Genomic DNA, 15,370 nt, shown 5'->3' with positions numbered 1-15,370 from the left:
CTGGCGCCACCAACCCGATCCTGAGGAGGTCGGCGGCCGCACGGCTGAAACCATTTTCCCAGTGCGATAGCTGGGGGGGTCAGCGACTGCACGATCTACTTTCGCAGGCCGCTCACGAGAAAATCTGATCTGAAATTCCTTGCCAGATTAAAAGTCTCAGGATTCGAACCCGGAACCTTTCACTAACTATATATAGATAATGGGCAAGCCACTTTACGGTGCGTAGCGGAGGGTACCCTGTACTACTACTGGTCATTTCCTTTCCTCTTCGAAGCGGAAATAGAGCGTGGGTGAAGCGACTGTCTACAGGGTGACCGGGCCAAATATCTCACGAAATAAGCATCAAACGAAAAACCTACAAAGAACGAAACTTCTCTAGCTTGAAGGGGGAAACCAGATGGCGCTATGGTTGGCCCGCTAGATGGTGCTGACATAGGTCAAACGGATATCAACTGCGTTTTTCTAAAATTATAGGAACCCCCATTTTTTATTACATATTCGTGTAGTACGTAGAGAAATATGAATGTTTTAGTTGGAGCACTTTTTTCGCTTTGTGATAGATGGCGCTGCAGTAGCCACAAACATATGGCTCACAATTTTAGACGAATAGTTAGTAACAGCTAGGTCTTTTAAATTAATATACAGAACGTAGGTATGTTTGAACATTTTATTTCTATTGTTACAATGTAATACATGTACCTTTGTGTACTTATCATTCCTGAGAACGCACGCTGTTACAGCGTGATTATCTGTAAATACGACATTAGTGCAATAAATGATCAAAATGATGTCCGTCAACATCAATGCATTTGTCAATACATGTTACGACATTCCTCTCAAAAGCGAGTAGTTCCCCTTCCGTAATGTTCGCATATGCACTGACAATGCGCTGACGCATCTTGTCAGGCGTTGTCGGTGGATCGCGATAGCAAATATTCTTCAACTTTTCCCACAGAAAGAAATCCAGGGACGTCAGATCCGGTGAACGTGCGGGCCATGGTATGGTGCTTCGACGACCAATCCACCTGTCATGAAATGTGCTATTCAATACCGCTTCAACAGCACGCGAGATATGTGCCGGACATCCATCATGTTGGAAGTACATCGCCATTCTGTCTTGTAGTAACATCGGTAGAACACTACGTACGGAATCAGCATACATTGCACAATTTACATTGGCATAGATAAACTGGGTTCGACTTATCCTTCCTCCCATAATGCCGCACCATACATTCACCCGCCAAGGTCGCCGATGTTCCACTTGTCGCAGCCATCGTGTATTTTCGGTTGCCCAATTGTACATATTATGCCGGTTTACGTTACCGCTGTTGGTGAATGATGCTTCGTCGCTAAATAGAACGTGTGCAAAAAATCTGCCATCGTCCGGTAATTTCTCTTGTGCCCAGTGGCAGAACCGTACACGACGTTCCAAGTCGTCGCCATCCAATACCTGGTGCATAGAAATATGGTACGGATGCAATCGATGTTGATGTAGCATTCGCAACACTGACGTTTTTGAGATTCTCGATTCTCTCGTAATTTGTCTGCTACTGATGTGCGGATTAGCCGCGACAGCAGCTAAGACACCCCCTTAGGCATCATCATTTGTTGCAGGTCGTGGCTGACGTTTCACATGTGGCTGAACACTTCATGTTCCCTTAAATTGCGTAATTATCCGGCGAATGGTCCGGACACGTGGGTGATGTCGTCCAAGATACCGAGCAGCATACACAGCACACGCCTGTTGGGCATTTTGATCACAATATCCATACATCAACACGATATCGACCTTTTCCGCAATTGGTAAACGGTCCATTTTAACACAGGTAATGTATCACAAAGCAAATACCGCCCGCACTGGCGGAATGTTACGTGATACCACGTATTTCTACGTCTGTGACTACTACAGCGCCATCTATCAAAAATCGAAAAAGTGGCCCAACTAAAACATTCATATTTCTTTACGTACGACATGATTATGTAATAAAAAATGCGGGTTCCTATTTTTAAAAAACGCAGTTGATATCCGTTTAACCTATGGCAGCGCATCTAGCGGGCCAACCATAGCGCCATCTGGTTTCCCCGTTCGAGCTAGACAAGTTTCGTTGTTTGTAGTTTTTTCGTCTGACGCTTATTTCGTGAGATATTTGGCCCGGTCACGATCAATGGACCACCCTGTATATTGGTGGCAGTAGAATCGTTCGAAAGTCAGCTTCAGATGCCAGTTCTCTAAATTTTCTCAATAGTTTTACTAGAAAAGAACGTCACCATCTCTCCAGGGATTTCCGTTTGAGTTCCCGAAGTATCTCTGTATCACTTGCGTATTGTTAGTATCTATCAGTAACAAATCTAGCAGCCCGCCTCTGATTTGCTGCGGTGTCTTCCTTCAATTCGTCTTGTTACGGATCCCTAACACTCGAGTAGCACTCTAGAATATGTTGCACCAGTGTCCTATATGCGGTCTCTTTACAAGTGGTCCACTCTATTCTAAAATCCTCCCAATAAACCGAAGTCGACCATTTGCCTTCCCTACCATAGTTTTCACATGCTCGTTTCCTCTCATTTCTCTTCGCAACGTTGCGCCCAAATATTTAAACTACTTGACTGTATCAAGCTGGACACTAGTAAAAAAATGTATCGGAACATTACAGTTTTGATCTTCCTACTCATCTGTATTAACTTACATTTCCATCACGTTTAGGGCCAGCTGCCGTTCATCACAGCAACTGGAAATTTTGTCTAAGTCGTCCTGTACCTCCCTACAGTCACCCAACTTCGATACCTTGCCGTACATCACGGCATCGTGAGAAATCAAACGCAGGTCGCTGCCACCCGGTCCGACAAATCATTTATGTATACAGAGGTCAACAGTGGTCCTATCACACTTCCCTGGGGCACTCCGGACGATATCCCTGTCTCTGATGAACACTCGCCGAGCGATGCTTTCTGCAACGATGCTGATTCGTGGACATAAGTTTCTTAGTCTCAAGAAAGTTTATTATATCCGAATTGAGAATATGTTAAAGGATGTGCAGCAAACAGAAGTTGCCAATATTGGTCTGCACTTCTGCGATTCCGTTACTTTACCTTCCTTATATACTGGAGTCACCTGCGCTTTTTTCCTGTCGCTTGGGACTTTGTACCGCGCGAGAGATTCACGATAAACGCAAGCTAGGTAAAGGGCCAATACCGTGTACTCCTTGTAAAATTGAGCTAATGCAGGCAAGTGCTCTTACCGGTTGAGCTACCCTAGCACGAGTCACAGACCCGTACTCACAGCTGTACTTCTGCCAATAGCTCTTTTTCTTTCACAGAAAGTCTCCTGTATTCCTTTATTTGCTCATATCTACCCATTACCTGAACTAATCACTGGGTCCTATTAACGTACGTAAAACTGCAACGATACTACAGTTCCAACAGAAATCCTGATACACGTAATAATATTGTATTCTAAGGATTAAATCTACTGCCTGCAGCGTTACAGGTTGTGCCAGTAAATATACAAGCCCTTGGCAATTTATCGGCCGATGTCCACCGAGTTATTCTCAGGGGGCGTATCCCGGCGCTGGGCTGGCCTGTAAAGCTTTATCACCCACTGCAGTCTCCTGAAAAAATAACTTAAAAAAAACTTCTTATTCTAAATCCGATTCTACACTACAATTAAATTAAGTGCTGTTGTCAAATTCGTGATAATCATCGCACCTTTCTCCTCAATGAACAGGTGCGATCTAACTACATCTTCTATGTTCTACTGTTGGCCGTTTTCCCGTAAGAACTCCCCGAAGCTTTTTTGTGAAATCTGATTAGTCAAGGTGTGCAATACGTCAAAAGTTTCCTCTTGTCTAAGTAGGTGATATGTCTCACGATCAGGAAGTCGCCAGCCGGCCGGTGTGGCCGAGAGGTTCTAGGCGCTTTAGTGTGGAACCGCGCGACCGCTACGGTCTAAGTTCTAGCGGACTGATGATATCAGATGTTAAGTCCCATAGTGCTCAGAGCCATTTGAAGCAGGAAGCCGTTGTCTTAGTTCGGCTGCTACGTGATCATATGTGGGGCACTCCACCGCTCCATAGCAACATGAATATGCCGGGTACGGTCCATACACTGTAAGGAATGCAGCAGCCCTTGGATTGCTTTGATTTATGAAATAAAGTTAGTCTTAAAAATGATCGGCTGTGGGAATTTGTTGTGAAGAACGTAATTGTCTCTGGATATCAATGGGTTCAAGAAGCAATTACTTTTGCTTCTGTGTGTCCGGAAACAGATCATAGTCTTGCAACCCAGTATTGGGCTACGTCCAGGGCTTCTTTCTTAACCAGTCACAAACAGTTGAGCCGGCCGCGGGGGCCGTGCGGTTCTGGCGCTGCAGTCCGGAACCGCGGGGCTGCTACGGTCGCAGGTTCGAATCCTGCCTCGGGCATGAGTGTGTGTGATGTCCTTAGGTTAGTTAGGTTAAAGTAGTTCTAAGTCTAGGGGACTGATGACATCAGAAGTTGAGTCCCATAGTGCTCAGAGCCATTTGAACCATTTTTTGAACAAACCGTTGAGTTTGCATCAGTAGAGACAGTTTGGACAGGACAGGTGGTTTTCCATGTCTTGAACAACACCTCAAACGCACTTCTCGGCAACCAGATTACCATGAGCCCACCAGATCACGTTTGTTTTCACTTTGCCCACCCCTTGTCTTATGCGGTTCAGGGTCCGCCATGTTTCCAGTTTGTTGTGGAGCCGCGAACCATTATCTGTGCTGGAGGATAGTCAGGTGGTGGTTCTTTAATGGCGCTGTTTAACAACCTTTCACGGGACCTCGGTTGTCCAGTCTTGCATTAAATGGCAGAGAGAGGATGTCGATCATCGACGGTTTGTCTGAGCCTCTCTGTGAGTTCGTGAGATGTTCTTCGGAGCTGGGACTCGCAAGACGAGCAGCTCTGTAAAGCTTTGTTAGGGGCGTGGGTTTCACACCGTGTTGTTATTCGAAATATTTTATTAAGTCTTACGTCGACCCTCTTCACATGGGTGGATCTCGTTCACACCGCGCAGGCGTATTCAGCTGTAGAGTAGAGAGTGCTTGTGCGGTGGTTCTCAGGCTAGAGGCTTTGCTCTTCATTTGCTGTTTACGATTTTCCGCAAAATATTGTTTCTGGAGCCCACCTTCCGATGGATTTTTTCACAGTGTCGTCTGTATGTCAGAAATCCATCCAAGGCTACATCCGGATACGTTGGTTTATGGCGGTTGGGGTTGTTTTGGGGGAAGAGACCAAACAGCGAGGTCATCGGTCTCATCCGAATATGGAAGGATTGGGTAGGAAGTCGGCTGTGCCCTTTCAAAGGAACCATCCCGGCATTTGCCTGGAGCGATTTAGGGAAATCACGGACAACCTAAATCAGAATGGCCGGACGCGGATTGAACTGTTGTCATCCCGAGTCCGGTGTGCTATCAGTTGTATTATTTCAGGAAGCATTGCGAATCATACAACTGCTGCATGTCTCCTCTCCTTTGCGGCACTTACTGCAATGCCTTTTAAAATCAAACAAGTTCAGATGTGTGCACTATACTTACTGTTTGTGAATCACCTGATTGGTGGACTCCTTATTTCTCGACTGGCATAAATAGGACGACTTCAGACTGTCTAATTAGTCTTCTAATAATAATAATAATACTGCGTACAGCCTGATGTAATTACTGCTGCGTCTTGCAGTCAATTAATCGATTTATTTGTTTCGAAGTGGGCAATGAAGCAATTTCTGGACGACTGCAGGTACTATCTATAACTTGGAAAAGACATTTTCTTGAGATATTTAGTATTTGTTACATGTTTGTCTCACTTTTATCATCAGCGATGTACGGGACAAAGCACCACATGTGTGTAGTGGGTGAAGTATGTGAGGAACCTGCAAGCTTCACTGGATTAATGTTACTAATTGAAAAAAGTAATTATTGATATAATCAATATAATAGTCTTAGAATAATGGAAGTAATCTTTTGAAAATAATTTAATTGTGTTACTGAACAGAGTGAAATCGTTTAGTTCTTACCACTCGAAAAATTTCATTTGACTCCTGAGGGGGTAATTACTCACAGGATGGGAACCACTGTCTTTGCGAACGTTGCAAACAAACGAAAATAAACAGCCAACACCCAGTTATTCTCACTTGCACTCGATTGTTCACGTCAATAGCGCGCGACCCGGTGTAGGCACACACTTTCTTAACCCGAACTAGTCAGAACGTGATTTCCGTGCGCCGTGCGGTGTCATTTTTGTCATAAAATTAAAGAATCCGTCGACGTTCTCTAGAATTAACTCAGAAGTTAATACGTTAAAGTTAATCCGTCACTCGGAAAGTCAACTTCGTTTGTTAACGATTAATGGATTAACGGTCTTTGCGATGGGTATGGTCCTTCATGTCTCTCATGATGGGCGCCAATAGGTGAGATTCAGAGTCACCGTGTGCCCTGGTCACAATGTTTCGCCTTGTCATCGTATGGCACGAAGCCACAGTCAGTGTAATTCGAGACAAATCACGTGTGTAACCGTGGTCATTATGTGAATGACAAAAACTTTGATGAAGCTGTTATTTAAATATCCTGCACATTTTCTCACTTCTTTTAATATGCGTCCACTGTTACGACCCATTTCGACCAAAACAGACTGATATATGCAAACGTACAAGCTGAAATATGTTCGTAACACGTTCTATTGAAAGAAATTACGTTATAAACAAAGGAACCAGCAAAGATAATCTTTCCCACAGCCTTCTAGACTCACCTGCAGATCGTTTCGATAGTGTGAACGAAAATGGAACCAAAACAAGCTTAAGCTTAGAGGAGGTGTGATGGTGGTGGTTAGTGTTTAACGTCCCGTCGACAACGAGGTCATTAGAGACGGAGCGAAGGCTCGGGTTAGGAAAGGATTGGGAAGGAAGTCGGCCGTGCCCTTTCAAAGGAACCATCCCGGCATTTGCCTGAAACGATTTAGGGAAATCACGGAAATCTTAAATCAGGATGGCTGGAGACGGGACTGAACCGTCGTCCTCCCGAATGCGAGTCCAGTGTGCTAACCACTGCGCCACCTCGCTCAGTAGAGGAGGTGTGGATCACAGCGTAGAAAGACGAGGCGTGGCAGTCGCAGACCACCCAAGCAAGCTTTTTAAAACGCATTTCTAGCCAGAATTCGATTATGAAACTTTGCGATGTTATTCTTGAAGAATCCATCTAATAAATTACGCAAATTAAAAAATTCAAATTTTTTTTTCCGCAATGGTGCCCTGCATCTGTCCTTAAAGTACATTCCGCGTGGCCGTGAACGGTGACCTGTGGAGCGCAGTGTGGTTGTACTTCCGGCAATGAAGTCATATTTCAGGGTGGCGCATATCTCCCTATACAGCAGGCGACTTTCGTAGGTAAACCAGTACAAAAACGAGCCCCGCTTCCTATGGCGACTGCTACACGCGAGACACCTGCTGACTCCGTGGTTTCAGCGCCCGCTGACTGCTGACGGCTGACACGGACGCTCCAGATTAGGTTTCGCTGACTCTGATCACCCGAGTAAGCTTCGTACGTGACATTTTCTAATGGTACTTCCGGTTTTTACTCTACCGTATGCCCTTGTAATGTGTTTCCAACGTTCTTCTGATATCGTCTTCATACAGGCTGCATCCTTCCCCGTCGTTTTCAAACTGTTTCATTACTTTATAAACCTTGTAGGTCGTCCTCGATGTCACTAGTATACCTAATGCACGGTTCATCTTCAATTTTCTTACAATTATTAGGTTTACAACTTTGCTTCCGCCGTTTTGCAATAGACGGCAGTAGTGGAAAGTAGTTGTGCAAGTCGTTCGTCGTAAGTGTCTTACAGTAAGCTTAGGTATTTCAGAACATAACGCCATCAAAATATCAGTCGATTTTTGATTGCATCATAAAGTTATTCTCGACTGAATACGTCAACTTATGAGCCCAATTCTCGTCATCTGCGGGACGTCTTAATGTTCTGATTTCATATGAAGAAATCTGCGGCTAAGGCTAAAAAAAAAAGCTGGGTAAGACATGTGACGCCTGTTAGTGACAGAACTTCGCAGAAAATGTCCTCAGCTCGTGGTCTCACGGTCGCGTTCTCTCTTCCCGAGCACGGGGTCCCGGGTTCGATTCCCGGCGGGGTAAGGGATTTTCACCTGTCTTGAGATGACTGGGTGTTTGTGTTGTCGTCATCATTTCATCATCATTTATGAAAGTTGCGAGATTGGGCTGAGAAAAGGTTGGAAATTTGTACGGACGCTGATAACCGCGCAGTAGAGCGCCACACAAACCAAACCTCATCATCATAATCATCATTCTCAGAAAATGGTTTCCATGCTTCAAGAATGGTGTTTTTGACGTCGAAGATCTATATAAATGACCTGGGTGACAATCTGAGCAGTTCTCTTAGGTTGTTCGCAGATGGTGCTGTAATTTACTGTCTAGTAAGGTCATCCGAAGACCAGTATCAGTTGCAAAGCGATTTAGAAAAGATTACTGTATGGTATGGCAGGTGGCAGTTGACGCTAAATAACGAAAAGTGTGAGGTGATCCACATGAGTAATAAAAGAAATCCGTTGGAATTCGATTACTCGATAAATAGTACAATTCTCAAAGCTGTCAATTCAACTAAATACCTGGGTGTTGAAATTGCGAACAACTTCAGTTAGAAAGACCACATAGATAATATTGTGGGGAAGGCGTGCCAAAGGTTGCGTTTCATTGGCAGGACACTTAGAAGATGCAACAAGTCCACTGACGAGACAGCTTACACTCGTTCGTCCTCTGTTAGAATATTGCTGCGCGGTGTGGGATCCTTACCAGGTGGGATTGACGGAGGACATCGCCAGGGTGCAAAAAAGGGCAGCTCGTTTTTTATTATGACGTAATAGGGAAGAGAGTGTGGCAGATATGATACGGCCGGCCGCGGTGGTCTCGCGGTTCTAGGCGCGCAGTCCGGAACCGTGCGATTGCTACGGTCGCAGGTTCGATTCCTGCCTCGGGCTTGGATGTGTGTGATGTCCTTAGGTTAGTTAGGTTTAAGTAGTTCTAAGTTCTAGGGGGCTAATGACCACAGCAGTTGAGTCCCATAGTGCTCAGAGCCAGTTGAACCAGATATGATACGCGAATTGGGATGGAAGTCATTACAGCAAAGACGTTTTTCTTCGCGGCGAGATCTTTTTACGAAATTTCAGTCACCAACTTTCTCTTCCGAATGAGAAAATATTTTGTTGAGCCCAGCTTACATAGGTAGGAATGATCATCCAAATAAAATAAGATAAATCAGAGCTCGAACAGAATGGTTTAGCTGTTCGTTTTTCCCGCGCGCTGTTCGGGAGTGGAATGGTAGAGAGATATTATGATTGTGGTTCGATGAACCCTCTGCCAAGCACTTAAATGTGAATTGCAGAGTAGTCATGTAGATAGATAGATAGAGATAGATAGATAGAAGACCGGCAGGGTTGTGAAAAAGGGAAAGCTACTGCAACTGCATGGAACAATCATAGGAGATCGTTATCGAAAGCAATTGATGTGTTTGAGCAGAGCACTGAAAGACAAACGGCCACACTACAGCGATAGACATGAAAAAATGATTTTGCAGCATGACAGTGCACGACCCCATGTCGAAAATCCCGTCAAATCATACTTGGAAACGTTGAAATGGGAAAGTATACCCTACCTGCTGTATCCTCCAGATATTCCACCCTTTGACTGCCACCCTTCTGGGTCTATGACACACGACATAGCTGACGAACACTTGCGGTATTATGAACAATTGTAAAAAATGGATCGATTCGTGGCTCCCCTCAAAAGATGCCTAGTTTATACACTGCGGGATTCATATGCTGCCATAAAGCAAGAAGAAACAAGTGGCAAACGATGGCCAATACCTTGAATCGTAAATTTTTTGTAAGTTTTTCACAAAAAAGTCTCGGACTTAGAGAAAAAAACCGCGGAAGCAACGTTGTAGACCTAGTACTTCCACTGTATTTCTCTTTGTACAGCATTTATCTTGATCCGTTTTTATCTCTAAATACAGACTGGTGTCGAAAATTAAATCAACAAACGGAAGGTTTTCAAGGTTGCGTCTATTTTGCCACAAAACAGTATAAAACGGCTGATATCAAAGCAGAAGCAGAACACAGAAAGAAGAACACTGAACGTAAATAATTGCATCATGCATAACAATAGACGAAAGCGTTCTTCGTTTCTTCCAAATTAACAGATTTACGCACATATTCCGACAACTGGTTAATGTGTTCACTATGGCGTGTGAAACAAAAGAAAAACTTGAAGTAGAAATTAAAATCCATGGACAAGAAAAAAAAAAACTTTGAGGTTCTCCGATGACATAGTAATTCTGTCAGAGACAGCAAAGGACCTGGAAGAGCTGCTGAACGGAATGGACAGTGTCTTGAAAGGAGGGTATAAGATGAACATCAACAAAAGCAAAACGAGGATAATGGAATATAGTCGAATGTAGTAGGTTTGTATCCTTAGCGGTTTGGGGTGGCCGACGATGACTCAGTGAATTAGTCTGATCCTGTTTCACCTCCTTAGGGGTTGAATTTCCAATAAACAATGAACACGTATTTTTCATCTCTAACCGATAAGCCAAACATCTATTTTCAAAGATTTAGCTTTAAAAATTCTTTCGCAATAGAATACTTTCATAAAACTTTTCATCCCTTATTTCACCTCCTTAAGAGGTCGAATTCCCAAAAAAAGAGTGACTCCGTATGTTTTATTTCCGACAGAGAAGAAAAAAAAATATTTTCATAGATTTAGCTGCAAACATACTTTCATAATGAACAATTACAATGAAAACTTTCACTGCTTATTTTACCCCCACAGAGATCTAATTTAGAAAAAACGCGAAACACGAATTCTTTTATTTGTAACCGAGAAGCGTAACACCGGTTTTCGTAGAAGTGACTTTAAAAATACTGTAGTAGTTCTTTAATAATGATTTATTTCGTTAAAAAGATTTCACCCTGTATTTCACCCTCATAGGACTGTGCGCTGATATGAAACTACCTGGCAAATTAAAACTGTGTGCCGGACCGAGACTCAAACTCGGGACCTTTTGCTTTCGCGGGCAAGTGCTCTACCAACTAAGCTACCCAAGCACGACTCACGCCCCGTCCTCACAGCCTTACTTCTGCCAGCACCTCGTCTCCAACCTTCCAAACTTAACAGAAGCTCTCCTGCGAAACTTGCAGAACTAGCACTCCTGAAAGAAAGGATACTGCGGAGACATGGCTTAGCCACAGCCTGGGGGATGTTTCCCCAATGAGTTTTGCACTCTGCAGCGAAGTGTGCGCTGATATGAAACTTCCTGGTAAATTAAAACTGTATGCCGGACCGAGACTCGAACTCGGGACCTTTGCCTTTCACGGGCAAGAGCTCTACCAACTGAGCTACCCAAGCACGACTCACGTCCCGTCCTCACAGCCTTACTTCTTCCAGTACCTCGTCTCCTACCTTCCAAACTTAACAGAAGCTCTCCTGCGAACCTTGCAGAACGAGCACTAAGTTCGGAAGGTAGGAGACGAGGTACTGGCAGAAGTAAGGCTGTGAGGACGGGGCGTGAGTCATGCTTGGGTAGCTCAGTTGGTAGAGCACTTTCCCGCGAAAGGCAAAGATCCCGATTTCGAGTCTCGGTCCGGCACACAGTTTTAATCTGCCAGGAAGTTTCACTGAAACACATGTTTCTTTATTTCTGACAGAGAAAGCAGATACCAATTTTCGTTGGTCTAGCTTCATAATTGCCTTAATAGTGACAGTTGTTAAAAAAAACCTTCATCTTATATTTTACTCACTTAGGATTGGAATCTCGATAAATCCCATCTCAAACGACGCCTACAGTATAAGCTCCACACCTTTTCCAAATGTGAAGTTTCTGTCCTTAACAGTTTGGGCTGGGCGGTGAAGAGTCAGTCAGTCAGGACGTTGCCTTTCATACGCAGAGAAGATGTGTTTGTGATATAATGTACTAGTGTAATTTTGCCAGCCATGAGAATAGAATGTCAGGATGAGGAAGAGGCAGAGAAAGAGAGAGAGAGAGAGAGAGCAGACGGCTTGCGAGGGAGAGGATGCGCCGAGGTTAGGTTCAAGGCTGACGGACCCCTGCGTCCGCTCCTGTCGTGACCCGGCGGCACGGGCCCCAGTATCCTGGTGGCTGCTGGCTGCAGCGCAACTGTTCGTACCGGATCCGCGTTCCTGCATCAACTCCGGCGGAATGCGTCTTCAGGCTCGGATAAGCTGGAAAATTAATAACACACCAGTAACACCTGCACCCCGCCGATTCTGTAATGGGTCCAACTCCCCTGTACAAAACGGCTTCAGACGTATCATTACTTTACAAATTGTACTCTACAAGGGCTACAGTGGGTCTGATCTGTGATGACCTACCTACAAATATTCTTCACAACTTCGACTGACTCTGTTGTGGGTTTGCTCTGTTGTGGCCCATTACCTGTCTGCATGTCAAGAGACACCACTGTCTTTCCGTTGGAAGGACAACACTACTTCTTCAAGACTGCATGGAAATCCACTACTTCCGTGTGCATTTTCTTTTACTGCTCAGAATTTTGAGGAAAAAAAACTGTAATTACAACTGTGATGAATGATCAGGACTATCTTTATGGTCTTTACATCTACATCTACATTTATACTCCTCAAGCCACCGGACGGTGTGTGGCGGAGGGCACTTCACGTACCACTGTCATTACCTCCCTTTCCTGTTCCAGTCGCGTATGGTTCGCGGGAAGAACGACTGCCGGAAAGCCTCCGTGCGCGCTCGAATCTAATTTTACATTCGTAATCTCCTCGGGAGATATAAGTTGGGGGAAGCAATATATTCGATACCTCATCCAGAAACGCACCCTCTCGAAACCTGGACAGCAAGCTACACCGCGATGCAGAGCGCCTCTCTTGCAGAGTCTGCCACTTGAGTTTGCTAAACATCTCCGTAACGCTATCACGCTTACCAAATAACCCTGTGACGAAACGCGCCGCTCTTCTTTGGATCTTCTCTATTTCCTCCGTCAACCCGATCTGGTACGGATGCCACACTGACTGTGAGAAAATCTTCGCTTTTGACCAATAGCGTATCAGTAAGTGTGTGCATTTGATATCTTTGTCATTGCAATTAAGAAAAAAATATTTTCAAAAATGTATTGGCCAGTGCCCGAAACAATTTGGAAAAATTTTTGTGGGGAGCATGGGGGCTATGTAAGTAGGCTGTTTAGGTTTTTATATTGGTAACGCCACGTACCGCTCTGTATGAAATTCACTGGCTGTGCTGTGTGCAGTCTGTGGCCGGTTTGCATTGTTAAAATATTTCCTATTGTAGTGTTGGGCAGTTGGCTGTTAACAGCGCGTGGCGTTGCGCAGTTGGAGGTGAGCCGCCAGCAGTGGTGGATGTGGGGAGACACATGGCAGAGTTTTGAGAGCGGATGATCTGGACGTGTGTCCATCTGAGACAGTAAATTTGTAAGACTGGATGTCATGAACTGGTATATATTACGACTTTTGAACATTATTAAGGTAAATACATTGTTTGTTCTCTATCAAATTCTTTCATTTGCTAACTATGCCTGTCAGTAGTTACTGACTTCATTAGTTAGAATCTTTTATTGGCGCTCGCTGTATTCCAGTATTTTGAGTAGCGAAGATTTTTGTAAGGTAAGTGATTCATGAAAGGTATGGGTTATTGTTAGTCAGGGCCATTCTTTTGTAGGAATTTATGAGAGGTTGCGTTGCGCTAAAAATATTGTGTGTCAGTTTAAGCACAAAAAATGGTTCAAATGGCTCTGAGCACTATGGGACTTAATGGCTGAGGTCATCAGTCCCCTAGAACTTAGAACTACTTAAGCCTAACTAACCTAAGGACATCACACACATCCATGCCCGAGGCAGGATTCGAACCTGCGATCGTAGCGGTGTCGGGGTTCCAGACTGTAGCGCCTAGAACCGCTCGGCCACCCCTGCCGGCTGTTAAAGCACAGTCATTTACAATTTTTCTAAGGGCACGTTGCAAAATGAGTTAAATACAGTAGTTGGACAAAAGTCTGGAAACACCAGAAACGTACATAACCATGCCCGATGTAGGACACTGTCCAGCATTTAAAACAGTTTCCACTCGTCTTGGAACGGATAAATACTGCTCCTGGAATCTCGTACCATTCATGCTGCAAAGTAGTGACAAGATAGGATAACGATCATGGTGGTGGATAGCGATCAAGCACGCTTATCTCCAAATTAGACCCCAAAGGCTCAACAGTACAGAGCTCTGGTGGCCATGGTAGCGCAAATCCATGCCCATGCTCAGAAAACCAATCATGGACGGTTTGATCATGGGCCCTGTCACTCTGCAACACGGCATCACCACTCGGGAACAAACATTGTACCACTGTCTGAACCTGATCATCCAAAATGCTCACAGAAAGCTTGTTAATAATACGACGTTGCAGAATAGTCTTGGGGGGCCATGGAATATGATGATATGGATGCCCAAACCATCACCACACATCCACCGTTTTTCATTCTTGGGATATTAGCTCGGGCAGAGGGAAATACCGGGTGATCAAAAAGTCAGTATAAATTTGAAAACTTAATAATCCACGAAATAATGAAGATATAGAGGTAAAAATTTACACACATGCTTGGAATGACGTGGGGTTTTGTTAGAACCACCCCATATTGCTGGACGCGTGAAAGATCTCTTGCGTGCATCGTTTGGTGATGATCGTGTGCTCAGCCGCCACTTTCGTCATTCACGGCCTCCCAGGTCCACAGACCTCAGTCTGTGTGATTATTTGCTTTAGGATTGCCTGAAGTCGCAAGTGTATCGTAATCGACCGACATCTCTAGGGATGCTGAAAGACAACATCAGACGCCAATGCCTCACCATAACTCCGGACAGGCTTTACAGTGCTGTTCACAACATTATTGCTCGACTACAGCTATTGTTGAGGAATGATGGTGGACATATTGAGCATTTCCTGTAAAGAACATCATCTTTGCTTTGTCTTACGTTGTTATGGTAATTGTTGCTATTCTTATCAGATGATGCGCCGTCTGTCGAACATTTTTTGAACTTTTTTTTTGTTCTAATAAAACCCCACGTTATTCCAAGCATGTGCGTCAATTTGTACCTCTCTATCTACATTATTCCGTGATTTATTCAGTTTTCAAATATATACTGACGTTTTGATCGCCCAGTATTATGAAGCAAGAACGATCCCTCCACTTCTCCATGGTCCAGGTTTCATGGCTTCGGCTCCACTTTTTCCTGCTAAAGACATATAAACCACTGATGAGTGCATACAGAATTCCAGCCCTACCTACACTTAC

General features: G+C 44.4%; 1 protein-coding gene and 1 non-coding gene across 5 annotated transcripts in view; both read right to left on the bottom strand.

Annotated features, from left to right (window-relative positions):
* LOC126291818 (interference hedgehog) overlaps nt 1-15,370 on the bottom strand; it is a 505,061-nt gene that overhangs the window by 430,438 nt on the left and 59,253 nt on the right. The window lies entirely within an intron of this gene.
* On the bottom strand, nt 11,367-11,441 carry Trnas-uga (transfer RNA serine (anticodon UGA)). The gene has a single exon. It is a non-coding gene; the product is annotated as a tRNA-Ser (tRNA).

The sequence above is a fragment of the Schistocerca gregaria genome, chromosome 9 (genome assembly GCF_023897955.1).
Source record: "Schistocerca gregaria isolate iqSchGreg1 chromosome 9, iqSchGreg1.2, whole genome shotgun sequence".
In the NCBI taxonomy this organism is placed as follows: Eukaryota; Metazoa; Arthropoda; class Insecta; order Orthoptera; family Acrididae; genus Schistocerca; species Schistocerca gregaria.
Note: the sequence above shows the minus strand (reverse complement) of the source record. Positions and strands in the feature narration are given on the sequence as shown.